Genomic DNA, 19,829 nt, shown 5'->3' with positions numbered 1-19,829 from the left:
TACAGTTCATACAGATAAGGTGCCTTTCTTTTTTCATTAAATGTATAAGGAACTTTTAAATTCGTTCTTTCAAAAAGAAACTCAGTTAATTAGGTCAAGTATCTAGCTCTTTCTACTAGAGGAAATAATAGGAAATTATTATCTCAAGCTTCTTGTAACTCAGTCCATCTAACCTTCTTCACTAAAAGAGTGGAGAAAAGCACTTTTTGTCTAATAATCTACTAGTCTGAGCATTCACTCAAAGAGGTTGTTGTGAGGGGACTTAGTCATTTCCATAAAGGTAAAGGTGGGTTGCAACCACAGTTATATGGAGTACTGCTCTTCTCTCTGGTTAACTTCAGGCCATTGTGAAACCCAGCATGCAAGCACCATAAGACCAACCAGAGGAGAAAGCCTAATTAATAGTACATACAGCTGAGTGCAAAAAAGACTGATGGTTTCAAATTTGCTCTCAGAATCCCCCTTGGTTTTTTTAAGGGCCATCTAACTGTAGTTTGAAATTAATTTTTACAATTGGACAAAAATTGCCCGTCTCATCAGAAAACACATCTCAAGCATGTGTTGACAAACAAAATTAACTACATAAGGCATTTTCAGAATAATGAAAACTAGATACTCAAGTAGATGTCTAATGATTTAAAGTACTTACTGTGTTAAGCAGTCCCCTAAGATAGGTGGACTAGGTTTCTCCTTGTATTTTAAGTGGCTTTTAGGGACACCAGATTCTATGTCTACCACTATCTCCAGGTAAATACTCCATTTTAATTTATTTTCTTGGCTTTGCAAGTTTCCTATAGAAATTAGTTCCATACAGTTTATAAGAAAGTATTTATTTTCATAATTTTTGAATATGCTACCTTTAATTTCATTAAATGTCTTCACCATTCTTGTGTACTGAGATAGAAATAATATTTTTATAACTTTGCCATTCATTAGTTTAATCTCACTCTAAATGAGAATTTTTCTGTGATTGTGATCATTCTTATCATGCTACAGTACATTTAATGCATATTGCACTCTCCAGTTTTCACTAATGTGACATACTTTATGAGAGTCACAGCACAGCTTTGCTACAAGAGTAATTTACTACTGTTCCTCTGCACACCGTATACAGGTCTACAGCACTAAAATCAACATATGTAATCTCTTAATGTGAAAATGTTTTTTTTATATGAAGACTATATATCTATATAAACACATATGCATAGTTCTACACTGCTGAACAAAAGAGAACCAGAGCTCAAAACTTGGTCCTCATGCTAAGTGTCACATACTAATTCATGTCCACAGTCCTTAAGAATGATACCCTTCAGACAAGATTTGTCTTTGAGTAAACTAGTCAAAAAGACTGAAAGCAAAAATCAAAGATGTAGTTAACTATTAAGCAGCATGGGCAATCAGGGTACAGTGATTTCCTTGGAGTTCTCTTGTTTGCAATGCAATTATACCCAGATTAATCAAAATTAATGTCCAAAGAGTGCCACCCATTTCTGAGTAATCTTGACTCAGCTGGAGTGAGTCTTGCTGGAACCCTGCTTAGAGTGACTCAAACACAGTATGTGACAATGTCATATAAAAATGTTTACCCGGGACAGTGGACTCTGCCATTATTTAAAAACTGGGAGGATTGTCATAAGTCTCCCTTGTTGTTCTGATCTGTCTTGTTCTTATTTGCTCAAAGTCACTGGAGGTAGGTTTACCCTGAGCAATTTTAACTGGCCAACAGTTAGCTTGAAAATACGTTTGAGACTAGTAGGAACATTGCCTTCAAAAACTTGTCCTTTGCTCCAGAGACCTGTTTACCAAGTGTCAATATATTTACATAGAAAACATCTACTGAAGATAAGACCACACGGTTCCTCACTCAAATATTAATTTAGAAATTGGTAAGAATTAATAAAAATCATCTTTTTCTGCCAACCAACGAATCAACCAACTTAAACATTCACTTCACTTTGGAAGACATGGGAGAAAGCAGCAAATGGTGCAGAGGCTAACAGTATTGTCTCTCTCACTTTTATTCAGTAGCGTGACATCTGCTACATTTGACTATCTGCAAGTCATAACACTTTTTAACACTTCTGCATAATGTTTTTGGAACAATATGAAGCATCATTAGCGTATTTCAGTTCCCAACATTATTGTCTCATGTTGCTTTATTACCATAATAAACTTCTGAATCATAGTAACTAACACAGTAGGGCTCCCACAGTGAATTCATTTTCATAACCTCTTTTGTTATCATAACTGTGATCCAGAAAATTGTAAAGTCAGCAGTTCTATACAGCTTATTAATAAAGCACATTACAGGGTTGCATTACAGCCTCAACAGCTGTATTATAATGAAACGCTCTACTTATAATTACAATTATGCTAACACTTAATAATAATTGGGCCTCTGTGTTTGTAGCTCATTTGCTCAATAGGAGATTGGGTCTTGTCAGAAGTAGCCATTCCCTCAGCAGGTGACCTGGTTGCAGACATAGCAGAGTTTAAACAGGGCATGAAGTTAGTAACGGCATGAAAAGGGCAGATCTGCAGGTGGGGTTACCATCTGTGAGGAGAAAAATGTGAAATAATGAGATATATGGGCTTCTCTCTTCATGGAGATCAGATATCCAAGGGTGAAAAGAGGAGAAACAAAGATAATGGATGAGAGAGGGAACAAGGTAGGCAGGTGAAGAAATATCCTGACATGCAATGCACAGCTTGCTATCATTAACAATATGTAGGACTACAATGTCAACAGTAAACAACTAGTTACATATGTCCCAGTAATGCTACCAACTTTTCTTCTGAAGTAGAAAATTAATTTGAGAAGACTGGGAGTTTATTGTTGAATCTCAACTTTCTCTTCAAGGGTGACAGCAGGGACCTTGGAGGTAGGTAGACTATTGTCCATTACAGCTTCTTGGCCTCCAACAAAAAGACACTGATACACTTTTATCTTAATCAAGAAACAGCAGCAGGAGTCAAGCTGCAAAGCTATTCTTACACTCTAGAGATGTAGCTGTGTAGTCTGGAAACTCTTATGTTCCTGTGGTGGTAGCAGGTTCTTCACAAGAAGCCAGCACTTCTCCAGTATGAAAAGGAGTGCTTTGCATCCAAGAATTTAAAAGAACAGAGACAACTCAAGTTTGTATGCCTCATTATTACTATCCCTAACAAATTACCAGAAGCAGAGGTGATGCACAGTCTTGCATTGTGAGATGAAGTTGCAGTTCCTATTGCTGTACCAGCCCTTATCTAGATCAAGGGTTGCATCTGCTTTTGGACTCATGGTGGAAAGATGAAGATTCCTACTTCCAGTAGGAGAATCTTCACATGGGATTATCCTTTCCCCAGTATTACAGCTAGGCTTATTGTGTTCGTATCGTGTAGAAATACACGCATTGCGAACTCTTTTGGACAACGTGTGGAAATAGTGACTGCACAAGCATATCTTATACTGTATTCTAAAATGACTGACCTGTTCAAGGAATGTCTTTCATATTTTGTGGAAGAGTGTCTGGGAGTCACTGGAGCATTATCAACTACTGGTCTATTGCTAATGGGACAAAAATGTCCCTTCCATAGTCATTCTCCAAGGTATAGTAAGTGTGGTCTGGTGCATTCATACCTTCTCAGTGTGAGTACATGGCATGGGAAGAGGAGCCTATCTCAAAGCAGAATGTATCCCTTGCAGAATCTTCCACTGCAGTTAAAGACGTGTTGGCAAGAGGGAGAAGGAAGAACTCAGTTCAGCCTGAAATACTGGTGAATCTCTGATTCATGAAAGGAGGGGAAGCTAACAGCATGTTTGTAATTCTCAGTTGCTTTGATAAAAAGTAGAAATAATTAAGAAGGTGTTTCCTGCTCCTAACTTTATGTTTCTTCCTGCCAAATTTTCTTGGAAAAATGTAAGAGGATATAACTGTGGCTTGGGAAAGATCTGAAGGAGCATGAGGAAGTAACAAGGGAGCTCAGGAGGTTTGAAGCACTTAATTTGAAGTATACAGAGGATGGATTACTGAAATAGCATCAGGTATATAACTTGATGTCAGGATTGTGCACCAGAGATGCAGAAACAAGAACAGTCATCTGATTTGGTGTATACATCTGTCTTCAGTTACGTTGAATGCTCCTTTGGAGGTATTTATCCCTCTTCTTGAGGAGGTTTATACAACTAGCTTAGACTAATGTTTACCTGTTTAGAAGTACATGAAATGAATCTCCCTCCAGGCAAATTGCTGAAAGATGATATAAGAATTAATCTCTAGGAGAAGAAAAATGTATGAAAAGTGGCCTTCAGATACTGAAAGGACAGAAATGGGACCATACAGACCCAGTATTAATTCTTATCTCAGCCTTTCAGTGAGATTCTGAATTAAATAATATGAATGTCCTAATGCCAGTCCATGTTGGCCTAAAATAAGTGCTGTAACACCCCAGGTATATCCATTTCTAGTGGGTTATTCAGAGCTAGAGAGATCTGGGGTCTTTATTTAGTGAAGCAACTTAGGCACCTTTAAAAAATGAATCTGAACTCCTACATGATGTTCCCACCTAGAACTAGAGTTGTGAAGACACAGTTGGTGATCCCTCAGAAATACTCTTAGATGCTGTTCAATTAAGCCCACAGTATGCCTTTCTTAGGATACATGAATATCACGATTCAAAAAAGCATGCTGGTGATATGTTTCTTTGATGGAACTTTTGAGTTCATCAAAAATTTCTGTCAAGTATTTTAATTTTTGTACAGGGTGGATATAGCATAAGTGTCACATACCCATGTTGCTTTCAGTAGACAATATTTCTAAGGACAGATTCTGTGTGACAATCAGTGTAATGCTAAAGAGTTTAGTAAATCAGCATACTTTAGATGGAATGAGTGTTCACTGTACTCTTGTTTGCTTATAGGGAAATAACCTAGAAAAAACCTCTTTCAACTGTTCTCTGGAAAAAGGTATCTGGACTTACTTAATAAAAATGGAAGGAGAGAATAAGTTATCATCTCCTATGGAGGAGTGAATAATGGGGTTTGTTCATAGAGAAAAGTTTTCAAAATGTGGTCCCTTTAAAAAGATGAATGTAATTGTATTTTTATTTCTTACCAATTTGATCTTTGTTTTATTACTTAAGCATTCTTATCCTATCAGAGACATTTGTATAAAAAAAATTAACTAGTAGACTGATTTCAGATATTCTTTTACCATATAATATGTCTTCTCAAACTCTCCCACCTAATTCTGTAAGCTTGTCATATAGTAATCATAGACTCATAAAATCATTTAGGTTGGAAAAGACCTTTAAGGTCATTGAGTCCAACCATTAACATAATACTGCCAAGTCCACCACTAAACCATGCCCCTAGGTGTCATGTCTACACGCCTTTTAAATCCTCCAGGGATGGTGACTCAACCACTTCCCTGGGCAGCCTCTTCCAATGCTCAATAACCCTTTTGGTGAAGACATTTTTCCTAATAACCAATCTAAACCTCCCCTGATGCAACTTGAGGCCATTTTCTCTCGTCCTAACACTAGTTACTTGGGAGAAGAGACCGACCCCCACCTCGCTACAACTTCCTTTCAGGTAGTTGTAGAGAGTGATAAGGTCTCCCCTCAGCCTCCTTTTCTCCAGACTAAACAGTCCCAGTTCCCTCAGCTGCTCCTCATAAGACTTGTTGTCCAGATCCTTCACCAGCTTCGTTGCTCTTCTAATTTGCTATTTCATGTGATTTAGGAAGACAATTAAAAAAAAAAACAAAACAAAACAAAACCAAAAGCCCCATACTCTATTAAAATCAAGATATTATTTTCAAAAGACATCAGAAAGTACAATTACAAATACACATTAGTAGAGCATATACTTTAGTATATTTTTAATTTTATCAGTCAAATTATTTTTGTAATCAGTAGGATAATGTACGTGTGGCATTATAGAATCATAGAGTATCTCCAGTTGGAAGGGACACATAAGGATCATAGAGTCCTACTCCCTGCTCCTCACAGGATTACCTAAAACTAAACCATAGGACTAAGAGCGTTGTCTGGATGGTCCTTGAATTCTGACAGGTTTGGTGCCATGACCACTTCCTCGGGCAGCCTGTTCCAGTGACCGGCCGCCCTCTTAGTGAAGAACCATTTCCTAATGTCCAATCTGAACTTCCCCTGATGCAGCTACATTCAACTTCCTCATGTCCTATCGCTGGTCTCCAGAGAGAGGAGATCAGCACCTCTCCCTCTGCTGCCCGCCTTGAGGAAGGTGTAGGCTGCGATGAGGTCACCCCTAAGCCTTCTCTTCTCCAAGCTGAACAAGCCAAGTGACCTCAGCTGCTCCTCATAAGTCTTGCCCTTGAGACCTTTCACCATCTTGGTCGCCCTCCTCTCGACACACTCTAATAGTTTGATGTCTTTATATTGAGGTGGCCAAAAGTGCACACAGTACTCAAGTGAGGCCGCACCGGTGCAGTGTAGAGTGGGACAGTCACCTCCCTTGACCAAGTAGCTATGCTATGCTTGACGCACCCCAGGACACAGTTGACCCTTTTGGCTGCTAGGGCACACTGTTGACTCATATTCAACTTACCGTCAACCCAAACCCCCAGATCTCTTTCTGCGGGGCTGGTCTCCAGCCTCTTGTCCCCCACTTTGTATGTATAACTAGGATTACCCAGTACCAGCTGGAGAATCCTGCACTTGCTCTTATTAAATTTCATACAGTTGGTGATTGCCCAGCTCTCTAATCTATCCAGATCTCCCTGTAAGGCCTTTCTACCCTCAAGGGAGTCCACAGCTCCTCCTAATTTAGTATCATCAGCAAACAATATACATTTGACTCCTTCATCTAGATCAATTATAAAAACATTAGAGAGCACTGGCCCTAAATTTGAGCCCTGGGGAACCCCACTGGTGACTGGCCACCAGCCTGATGTAACCCCATTTACAATAACTCTTTGAGCCCAACCCATCAGCCAATTGCTCACTCAATGTATCATGGACTTATCTAGCTGTGTGCTGGACATTTTGTCCAGAAGGATACTGTGAGAGACAGTATATGTGAGAGACATTGATACATATAACATTGAAATATACTATTGGAATATATGTTCTCAATTTTCTTCGTCTTGAGTATTTTCGCTAATGAATTAGTGAATGATGGGAAAAGATTTGAGTAGGATTACATGAAATGTTACTTGCTATGATTAAATTTAGTCTAGACAGGAAATAACCCTGTCATACAAATGTCTTCCATCTGATCGTAATCATTTATCTTCAGGTCTGAATGATTAAGCCTGATTTACCAAAGCTGTAAGCGAATTGTCTTCTTTTGATTTTCAGGTATTAGAGAAATGTGCTTGCAGATTTGTATAACACTATATGGGTTTATTTATGGATTTATGGATATTACAATATTTAAATACATCCTTAAGCTTTTTAGATTTAGAATGGCTTGCTTTATATAAAGCCCTTCTCTGAAATGTGCCAGTGTTCAGTTTTGATTGTTTGCTCAGTAGATTTAGCATTCAAGAAAACATTTTCTTATTAGCTAGACTGCTTCGCTTAGGGTATTGTAATTCCATAGCAGAATTCTCAGTATTACTACATCATTGTTCATACATTATTATTGATTATACAATTTAGGGTCAGGATATTGCCCTTATGTTTTAAATCTTCAAAATACATTGCCAAGCATTTCACTATTATGATTCACACTTCTGCAATATGGTCAACTGCTCTCTATTACTTGAGTCCATCAAAACTCAATATATTTTTATCCAGAACTGGTAATGGGCTCTTCTGCTATTGCTTGAAGAAATGGAAAATTGTTAGCCCAATAAATTGATTCTAGAATATTTTATAGCTGAAAACATCTGTCACTATATTCTAAAAGGTTTCCTTTAATATTTAATCATCTCTTCATGACAGTTAAATATATTGTTAAAAAAAAATACATGGAAAACAGTGTATGCATTCTACTGCTCAGTTTTAATATTGAAAATTATAACAGATTCTAGGGAAATTATCTGCCAAATTCTACTGAATTTCAGGTTAAATTTTCCCATTACTTAAACTCTTTGCAAGAACTGATTTGTCCTCAGTGTCCTCACATTGCATAGAAACTTCATTCATAGTAATCCAAACATCTTCTGTTTAACTTTTGGAATAACATATTACTCAGTACACATAAAGACATGCAAGTGTAGGAGGGTAAAAAAATAGTATTTTAAATGTCTAAGTTACTAAATAATTTAAAAAAACTTTTTCTAGCTCTTGATTTTTTTCCTTTTTTTAGTAATTCATTCTTAAGGAATATCTGTGTTCTTTCAATGTCACTAGAGACACCGTTGTATTTTCTTCTTAACAACTGTTGAAGAGATGGCTCTCATTTTTTTCCTCCTTTCACAGCTTGGAAGGAAAGTTCAGTAATTAACATCAGCTAATTTTGTAAATTAATATATATATTTTAAATTCAAATAACATATTACGCTACATTGCTGAAATATGTATTACATTAGTAGAAACTTTAAAATTAGTTTCTTGTATTGTACAGAAACTGTCACCATACAAAATAAAGGAATCAGGAAAAACTGTGAAGAAGTATGTAAATTCATTTTCCTCCATATATCTTATTAATGCAAACAAGATATGACTCATAGAACTAAATTTTGGTCACAAGGAGACCTCCGATGGTGGTATGGCTCAGAAGAAAGATGAACTAAAAGTAATCAACATTCTTTGTAAACTAGTTTCTAGTCAGCAATATTTTATTACAGTTTGAAGGAATTACAGTGTTTACGAATTAAAAGCTTTCAATAATAAAATCTTTCCAATAGGAATTTTTATCATAATTTTAGTGAATTTAAATTGAATTTAAATTTCCCCTCTCATTTGCAATATGAGAGGGGAAAGTCACATTTTACAATATAGTTTATCACTGTAATGTTTCCTAAATTTCTCATAATTTCTGAATAGTAAAATACATTATTTTAAGATTATTATTAGTAATAATATATCAGTATATCAGTATTATTTTAAAACCATAAATATTATGTAAGGTTCACTTTCGTGAATTCTCTATTAAAATAGTGTCTTAATACATAGAACATGGCTCTATAAAAGAACTACGATTTGATTGGTCAAGAGTTCTGATAACATATTTTTAACTTTCCTATATATAAACTGTAATATATTCAAAAGACTTCAACTAAATATATTTAACCATGCAACATTCTAATGACATCACTTATATACATTTTGCAAAATACTCTAGACAATAATATAGAAAGTTGAAGTATGAGAAACATATTAAGGACATCCCAGAATGTATATAAAAAATATTGAGATTTCATAATTATAGGTGTTATCTCTTTAGATATTCAAGATTTTCTGCACAGTGACTGAAAACAGAAACATCAAAATTTGATAGTTCTTTTGATCATTTAACAAACAATATGCCTATTTTTCAAGCATCACAGGTTTCTCTCAAAATTCAGTAGAAGCATAGGTAAACTCATACTAGCATTACATGATATGAATATATTACAATTATTATATTAACAGCCACTCTTGGTTCAAAATTGATGTTTTCCACTTGAGTGAGAATATGAATCCTAATAAAATATGCATACTTGAGTACGTAAGACCTAAAGAGCAATTCAACACTACTACGAAGTTACTTAATCTCTTACTTTTCTGTGTTACGTAGATGTTCAAGAGACAACTTCAGAAATCTATCTTTTAAGCAGATTTACTGTCATAATAAATGATCAGGTTAATAGCAATTCTGTTTGCAATACACTTTTTAAAATTGCTTGTCTGACTCACAGTACACTGTTCTCTCAGCTTCTGAATTTTAATATTTTATATTAAAAAAGAAACTTGTATCAAGAAGTAAATACATATAGATTTTTATTTATAGCAGTTTCATATTAATTCTTCAACTTAATCAATGAGTATTAAAACTGGAAGTGGCAAAACAAGTTCGCACTTCTTTCTCCTTCCAGAACACAAACAGTAAATCATAACCATGCATAATTTCTGCTGTTATATATTGTAAAGGTTATGTTTATACTATGAGCTGCGAATTAGATTAATGAGTTTTCTCAGCACCATAAACCTTCTCCACCAAAACAGGAGCTAAATTGCAATAAATCACTGTTTATGTTCACATATTTATGGGACAGCAAAGATTTAGAGTTCCTCTACAGGGAAAACTACCCCAACACAAGAAGAAAAAAATTAGAGCTTCTGTATTGTAAGGTGGATGAACAGGGGCAAAAGCATGAACATTGTTTTCACTTCACTATAATAATGCCAGTAATTTATTAAAAGCAATTGCTAGAGCAAAGCTTTTTGCCAATGCTTCGACCAAAGTGACAATACACCAACCCAATATGTTTTCTCCTTTTGTACCACTGAAGATCAAAACTATTAAATTACATCTTTTTATATTATTCTTTGAACAAATATTTCTTTTCTGTCAAAAAATAATTAGTGATGGTATAAGTGAGCTGTATTCTTTATATACTGCTTACATTAAAAACTCTTTACATGAGCTTGAACAGTATTATCTGTTTGTACATATTTACATTGGTGATTTCAGATTACTGTGGACATGATTTCTAAATGTATTCCTCATAGAAAAGTACTGTAATTTCTGCATTTTCTTTCATCAACCACCCATAAAATTTTCTATTATCTGTCCAAAAGAACGATCTTATTAAGCCCCCTTTAATTTTTAAAGAGGGTTTTTTCCCTGATTTTTTTTAAATATCTGATCTTAAAAAAATAAAATCTCATATATTTTTTGTGGGAATCTTATGCAAATATGCCTACTTTCTAATGTCCATAGTAACATCTATTTATGGAGAAACACTTGAAATTACAACAAGAATGTTTTGTGGAGCTTTATTTTTATTTTTTCCAACTGCTTCAAACAGAGGAGCAGGGCAGTGTTCACTCCCCTGCCCAGGCATAAATGCTAGTGCCAGCAATTAAAGGTAGTTAACAGCCACCCCTTTAACATAAACACTTGCAGAGAAGTTTTCAAAACAACAAAGAAGGGGAACATTCTTATCATACCATGAATTGTTAAACTGTGGAACTGATTTTTATAGAATGTAGCAGATGGCAAAAACTTATATGAAATACAAAAGTCATCAGATAAGTTCAAAAAAGAAAACCATGCATGAATAGGAAGCTTTGTTAATGGAAGTGATATTTTATGCTTCCTACACTACAGCTTTGTGTTCCAACACTCTTCTCTAAAGCATCTATTACTTGCTATCAACAGAGATGAAGTATGAAACTGTATGGTCCTTAATTTACATCATATGGTTCTTAACCATACAATGGTTCTTATGGTTCTTACTTTACATTCTTATGCAATTGCACTGTCTTCTTCATTTGCTAACCAGCAGGAACCAATCTGCTGCTACCTCAGCTGAGAAATGGTAAAATTGTGGTAGTTACTGAGTTTTTTATATAACAGCAAAGTGAATGCAAGATCTTTCCTAGAAATAAAATTACTCATTTTAAATTGAAGTGATTGGTTAATAAAAAGTAAGGTTTTGAAGGAAAAACTGTTTAGTTTGGATTTATATGCAGAAGGTGGCACACAAAGACACATGACCCCGCAAAGGTGGATTTCATTTTCAAAACTTTGAGAACCACTGTATGCATGGAAAAATGTTGCTATGCTATAGATATTATTTCAATTTTGTAGCTTCTTAGGGACCAGCCATGCCTTTTAAAGAAAATAAATCCCAAACCCTTAGAATCTATACTTTTTAAGAAGAAAATCATTCTGTTGCCTAGTGCAATACATTTCTGTTGCTCTTCCTTCTCCCTTGAACCTCCTCAGCAAGTTTACACATCATAACCTGGTTATTTAAAAAGACTGGAAAATGTCACTTTTTTATAGTTAATGAAGAGAAATAAGACTTTCTAGTAAACAGTCTGTCTGATCTCTGCTGATTGTGTACTTCAGGATGCTATACCCATGTCCTACACTTGCCTATTCAGAGAATCACAGAATCACAGAATCGTATAGATTGGAAAAGACCTTTAAGATCATCGAGTACAACCGTAAACCTAACACTACCAAGACCACCACTATACTATGTCCCTAAGCACCTCATCCAAACGTCCTTTAAATACCTCCAGGGATGGCGACTCAACCACTTCCCTGGGCAGCCTGTTCCAAGGCTTGATAACCCTCTCAGTGAGGAAAAATTTCCTAATATCCAGTCTAAACCTCCCCTGGAGCAACTTGAGGCCATTTCCTCTCGTCCTATCACTTGTTACCTGGGAGAAGAGACCGACCCCCACCTCTCTACAACCTCCTTTCAGATAGTTGAAGAGAGCAATAAGGTCTCCCCTCAGCCTCCTTTTCTCCAGGCTGAACAACCCCAGTTCCCTCAGCCGCTCCTCATAAGACTTCTGCGCCAGACCCTTCACCAGCTTCGTTGCCCTTCTCTGGACATGCTCCAGCACCTCAATATCCCTCTTGTAGTGGGGGGCCCAAAACTGAACACAGGATTCGAGGTGCGGCCTCACCAGTGCCGAGTACAGGGGCACAATCACTTCCCTAGTCCTGCTGGCCACGCTATTTTTCATACAAGCCAGGATGCCATTGGCTTTCTTGGCCACCTGGGCACACTGCTGGCTCATATGCAGGCAGCTATCAACCAACACCCCCAGGTCCTTCTCTGCCAGGCATCTTTCCAGCCACTCTTCCCCAAGCCTGTAGCGTTGCATGGGGTTGCTGTGACCCAAGTGCAGGACCTTACACTTGGCCTTGTTAAACCTCATACAATTCCTTGTCACTGATTGTAAAGGGAGCATACAATCACTATCTCAGACATAGTCATCTTCACTGTGGCAGCCTACATGTAGTCAGGTGATGACTCCCATCTGAGGAACAGTAGCTCTTCAGTACAACATGAAGAAACACAAATGTTTCTTTTGACATGTAGAGGGTTGAAATTAATGATGTCTACTCTAGAACCAGAATGGTATGCTATGTAGTCTTACTCAGTTAAAAATTAACAAAAAAAAACAAAGCAAAAAAAAATTATCTAGTTAATCACCAATATCAAATGTTCTTACTCAGGTCACTAACTCAGAGTAGTGTCTAGCACAAGCAAGTTTATAGCTACAGAAAAAGTCAGATAAAAGATTCTAATGAGATTTAATTCCTTAGACACACTATAATAAGTCATCTAATTGTAATATTCAGCTACTCAGTTCATCACTTTTACTGGGGAAAAAAAAAAGGTTACTCTTAAGACCCTGCATATCAGAAGAAACAGAAGAAACAGCAGAATATTTTCAATTCAATAATTAATTATCCTGTTGATCTGATACAACAGGATCATTCTAAAGGACTGATACTTCTTATCAGTTTTTAAATGTATTTTCTCCTTGGAGATAGTACCTGCCGTGCTAAAAAGCCATGTACACAACTTGAGGTGAGGGATAAATCTATGGATCCCCATTCATACTGGGTAAACCACACTTCTTAAGCAGAGACCATCCTTACACTTTAAATCTATATGATATTGACAAAATGTTGCCACAGATGTCACAATTTCTATTCTATAGCTAGCGTTCCCACGCACAGCAATGCGCATGTTTCAAATTCAATTTTCATCAACATAGCTGACAAATTCTGGAAACATCCAGCTCCTTATGGCTTAATTAAGATACTTCTTAGTCATCTGGATATGCAATTACTCATCTCTGCAGTTTTTCTGTAAAAGAGTTAACCACCCAGAATCTTTGAGTTTTTAGCATATAAAGGCTTGCAAAATTTCAGGAATATTTATAGACTTATCAAATTTCCAAGCTATGCTTTTTTTTCCCCTGGGATGAGCAATTGGTTATTGCATTCTCTGTCCCCAGAAGAAGCCTTGAGTAATCTAAGCTTTTCCAAATTTTTTCCAGTTCTTAAGTGGTTTGTGCACAAATGCTGACCTGATTCCTAATAGTTTGGTTAAATAAAAAAGAAACTTAAAATTCAGGAGCATTGTAACTGTACTTGCTGGTTTTGTGAAAATTTTTTGTCTTTCTCCAAGTAAAATACAAATTTCATTGTTATTACATTGCATAAGAAAGAAGCAGTTTCTTCCATGACAAAGAAAACAAAGAAAAATATACTAATGGTAGGGAAGAAAAAATGTAAAAGTTCTGTTTGTTGACTAAAATTCCATTAAGTTCTGTAACATCTCTTGGTGTTTTGCTTCACTTTGTTTGCTAATCCTGCTGTTAAAGCTGCTATTAGGTACATCAAGTAAAATCACATTAGACTCGCTCCAGCATAACAAGTCCTCATTTTACAGAGTTAAGGTCACATGCAGGAGTGTTAAAATAAAGAGTCATTTAATTTCCATAATAACAAGAATAACATTGTTAGAAACAGAGATATATAGATATCTATTGTTGATAAAACTTGTGTCTTTTCAACATAACCTAAGATCATTACACTATTTTTTCTACTTTTCTGCCCTTTAAAAAGCATGCTCAAAAAACAGTCTGCATCCATTTCTCATGAGGAAATAAAGAATTTTACAAGACAAAAGTTTCTTCCCTAATGTTTTTTTTGCGTTTGCAAGTGTATCCCAGCTGCTATCTGGAGAACTAGGTTGTTTCTTAGATAATGGAAAACCATATGCAATTTAAATGTCTAGATTGTCTCACCAGATAACTCAGGTATTACACTAAAACCTAAATGTTATGTGACATATATTTTACTATGATTTATGGACAATTATTTGCAACTTGCTGTAGTCTGAATTGTAATGTACTGATGTACTGATGGGTAAATAGGAGGAAGGATAAACAGTCACAGGATAACAATGCATATACAGAATAGAAATTTCCATTTAAATGATAGTGACCATTCTCTACCCATCCTTTATTAGGCAAAAAAAAAAGGTAAGGGAACCGTATAAGGTACTCTCCAGAGAACTACAATTCATGATGAAATTATTGATTATTAATATTTTATTTGATTTCTAAAAAGGAAAGTTCCTTTTTTTTTTTTAATTGTGTTTCTAGTTACTTACTGTTTGGTGAATTAGCGCTGTTAAGTCATGCATTAGCTTGAACTTGATTATAATATCTCTTTCTGAAGTAAAATGTGTAAAAATAGAAATAAATAGATAAGAATAGTGGAACAATTTGAAGCAGAGTCTGCCAAAATCATATGCAATTCATAGAGTGGAGGTTTTAATTATATTAAGTACCTTCAGAAGAAACAGAATGTAGTGTTTATACCACAATCCTCTTTGTGAATGCTAGAAGAGGAAAGTAGCTTACAACGTGCTACGTAAAAAGGTGATCACGGCTGCCGCAGTGGGGCAGTCATCTTTGGCCAAGCAAGGAGCTCTGTGACATTGATTGTTACCAACAATGGCTTTTGAGTGGAATCAGTTCCCCTAACTTTTCATTTTCTTCTAGTAAAACTTTTGGAAACAGCAACATTTTGGGCCAATGTAAAATGTGCTATGAGGGCATTAGATCATCTTTAAGCTGGTATTTTTACTTTCACACCAGATATAATCACTAGATTATCACCATTTTGCTATTTTGAATGAACTGAGTCATCTAACTACTTGACAAAAAGATTTTTGACATATTTATGAGTTCTGGAAGCTAGAGGATTTTCTTTCTCTTTCAACTTTTTTTCCTACAACTAAGACACTTCCTAGCTAAGTCTTTCTGGATTCTCTTTTCCCATGGGGCACTCTCTTCAGGGGTTATTCAGGGCTTCTGCTGTGTTACTCTATTTATCATAGATTTCTTCTGGACAAGGAATTATTAGACAATCTGGCCTATGGTCAGACTATAACAAGCATGATTGATTTACTGTAATGATTAACTTACTACAGCCCTCAACTTACAATAACTATCTGAAAGATTAGACTTCTCATCTAAGATATTTTAAGTCTCTCAGGAAGCAGAGATAAACAAACATGTAAAGAATGTGACTTATCCCTTCTTAAAATAGGTGCCTAAGTTGTATAACACATCATCTAGGTGGCCTAGCTTCCCCCGTTAACCAACTACAGTAGAAAACAAGACAAATAGCTTAGAGTAAACACTTTGGAGCTTTCTAAAGAATGCTATTTATACACCTCAGCATCCTATTCCAACAAGCTTCTTGTAAGTAAAAACCTAAAACAAAAGATGAACCTGGTCTTGCTCTGAAACTCTTTATGCTTGGATAGACATATTGCTTTAATTATGAAGTAACTTGCTATTTGTTTTCTGTAGTGCAGACAGTTGTTTTTCAACAACATGGTTCTTCAGTGCAACAAACCTAACCCAGTAACACATGTGTAATCAACACTTCCTAACCTGACAGCTGACAAATTCTTGAAGCTCAATCCACGTAAACCAGTAACCTCTCTGGCTCCCTGGAAGATGCAGTGACAATACAGTGAGGATTATAAGATTCTTCTCTTTCTTTCGCAGAGATTTTGTTCTCCTTTATATTTTCATAGACACCATAAATGATATGAATAATACAGATGCTAGATTGGCATTTCAAGTGTTTTGTCCCTGGCTTTTGTTAGCTGTGGGACTCATGTTGTTTTAAACAACCAGATCGGGTGACAGAGAGAGTAAAATACAAAGAGCATGAAATAATTGTACTAGCTCTCCAGACTTAAATTACAAATGACACTAAAGAGACAGAAAATACCTATGTGAAAAGAGAATCTTAATTGTGACCTAGTTGGTTTTATTAGAGTTAATTAGGTCAGTGGAGCTGACCTAATTTTTTAATTAATAAATTGATTCCAAAGGAACACATAAAAATATTGCCAGAGTTTCATAAACCAGGCAGAATAATTACATTGCAGAGATTACAAAAACAGTTTGCAACAACTAATTTTCATTTGAACAACTAGGTTCTTACACAACAGTTTTAAACTATGCTGTAGTGTAGCTACAGTGTAGGTGGTACTTCTTACAGAGTTTATATAAATATAAAACAGCAAGTATGCATTTTTTTATCTCCCAAATTCTCTAGTTGGTACTATTTGGGAAAAGTTTATAAGCATCTACTTTTATATACCTTTCTTATATGTTTCCAAATAGAAAAAATACAGATAATTTTAGCAACCAGAGGACACTATCAAAACTGTGGGTAAACTTCCCAGAAGTTTTTTCTAATAATGTCTTAGAATTAGTATAGCTATTCTTTATTCTCAATTTCTCTGCTGTTATTTTAATTATTTTCATTTTTATACTGCCTTAGAGAAGATTAAGTATTCCTAATAATTAGAGGATATTTTAATTGGTTTTGGATGTTATAAATAAGTCAGCAAGGTTCTTCCTTGGAAGAAAAAAATTGTAGACCTGATGAACTGTTTTATATTCCCAAAGGAATTCTGAACTCATTTAGGTTAAGTTACCACTAAGATTAAACAAATTTTTTATATGCCTTACAATTTGAAAATTAGTTGTAAAGAAATTAACATAAGGAAAAAAGTTTGATAACATGAGTAAGAATGTTCATATTACACCATAACATCAGTTTCTTTAGAGGAAATTTTAAAAAATGAGAATGGATGAGTAATTGGAAATCACCTTTTATTAGCACTAGATCTGACGCCACTTCATTTCTGGCTTCACCTCGTCCATCTCTGCTCAGTCTAGTAAGGTCCATTGCAAGTTCTTACACAGTATGTAAGAGATGACACTTTACTGCGTCATCTTTGTGCACAGAAGAAACTATATAATTCTGATTCTGCAATGCCTTATAAAGGCTCATCATCTGGGAACTCCAAGTTTACAAGTTTTTGAGCCTGATCTCTCAAATCCCATCACACAAAACTTCTATTGAAGTCCAGGTATTTTAAGAAGTACAGGATCTAATACTTAGATACATGTAAACTATTACATTCAATTCAATACTACTTAGAAATATCTCATTTCTCTACCTCCTAAGATTTGTCCTGCACCTTACCTCTGGAGAGATGACTATCTTCAAAAAGCTATAAGAGATGTTGCCTGCAATATTTCTGTAAGACAAACATAGAGTCCAGAAATCAAGAACTCTCAATTCACAGATAAATTAACACGTACTCATCAACTTATTTTGGTACACTAACTCTGCTAATAACTGAGATATGTAATGAGGTAGGTATTTATTTTGTTAAATAATCCTTTTTAACTGTAAGGAACAATGAATTCTAAGTATATCATGCATGGAGCATGACATAGTGCACGAAGCACTGGGTTCTGAGTCAGGAGAGAAATGTTATGTTGCGGGCTGGATGTTATCATACACAAAATGTTGAGGTCGCTTCACCACTCTGTGCCTTTGTTTCCTTGATTACAAACTGGAACTTGTCTGTATAAACCAGGCTTACATTTATGTATTAATTTACTACATGACTTCTAAACTGACTATGATTATTATTATCAATTATTATTATTATTATTATTGGCAGTATAAAATCCTGGATATAGGCTCACCAAATATTAAAATTAATCTATGAATCTATGATTATAAAAAGACAATAACAGCAATGAACCAAATTAAGATTTATTTCCTTTATAAAAATAGGAAATGATAATACGGGTTTAATGATACCCATGTTGATCTAAGATCTTCTAGTATCTTAATCATTTAAAATCTCCATTAATACTTCCTAAGTTAGAGAATTAGTTGTATATTAATTTGGAACCCTGGTCAAGAACCAACAATTTCCAGGATCATGGCATGCTTTAGCCTGTGCCCATCAATGTCTTCCCAGTTCTTCAAATTATCCTCCTGACACTCAAAAATGTCACTGGTACAGTTAAAAATTATAATGCATAGTAATGTGGCAACAGTAGTATGTTGTTTTAGACATATGCTATGAGTGAAACCTACCCAAAAGAACTACTCGGACAAAATGAATCTTGAACTGTATCTGCCTGGTTCCAGCTCTTAAGATTGCTCCAGCATCCACTGGGGAAAACAAAGAAGCAATGATAGTTGTCATGGGTAGGCCTGTCTGAAAGCACCAGCCTGAACTACATTGGTCCTGCTCTAATGGTTTAAATCTGCACAGGAAAGACACACAGAAGCACAGATGAACAGTTAACAACATTACTTCCTTTTAACACACTTGAGGAGAGACCACAGTGTGACAGTCACCCATGTAGCAGTTGTTTTATTGGCTCTAAGATATGGGGAAAGTCAAGAAGATTGGCCTGGGGCTACATAAGAGGCCATTAGGGGCTTATCCAAAACAATAAATAGTTATATCATTAGCTACTTGGAGGGGAATTCATCCATGGATGTCCAACACCATGCAGACTGCTAAACTGGAGTGGGAACAGCTGCATGTAGAGGCCAGGCTGCCAGCACAATCCTCAGCCCCATTGAAAGGTCAGAGTGAATGTCCTGGTCCCCCAGTTTTATGGTGCAAGACACAACTGGACCAGAAGCATGGCTGGCATGAGTACATTTGTACAGAGTGTATGTTTGTCCCAGAAATCTTAGAACAGAAATTACTATACACCCACTATACCTATCCTGCTTAGTAAATAAATTTTAGATTTTATGTTCCTGAATGATATGGTTTCTTCTTGTAGCCACTCCACTCTGTTTCCCTGTGATGGCATGCTATTATGTGTTGGTGTGTATTTTAAGAAATACTCCTGTATAGAAAGCGGCAATATGGAATTAAGTCTATATAACTAATCAAAACCCCAACTTCATGGACACTCTCTGTAGAGGTAGCCAAACACAATTTAGGGGCAAAACAGAGTTTTCCAGTTTCCAAATAAAAGGTATTTACCATCATTGGAACTAAGTCTTGGTGTTACTATCAGGAAGCTTGTCA

This window comes from Mycteria americana, chromosome 1 (assembly GCF_035582795.1).
Source record: "Mycteria americana isolate JAX WOST 10 ecotype Jacksonville Zoo and Gardens chromosome 1, USCA_MyAme_1.0, whole genome shotgun sequence".
Taxonomy (NCBI): domain Eukaryota; kingdom Metazoa; phylum Chordata; class Aves; order Ciconiiformes; family Ciconiidae; genus Mycteria; species Mycteria americana.
The sequence above is the reverse complement of the archived record's forward strand: the minus strand, read 5'-3'. Positions refer to the sequence as shown.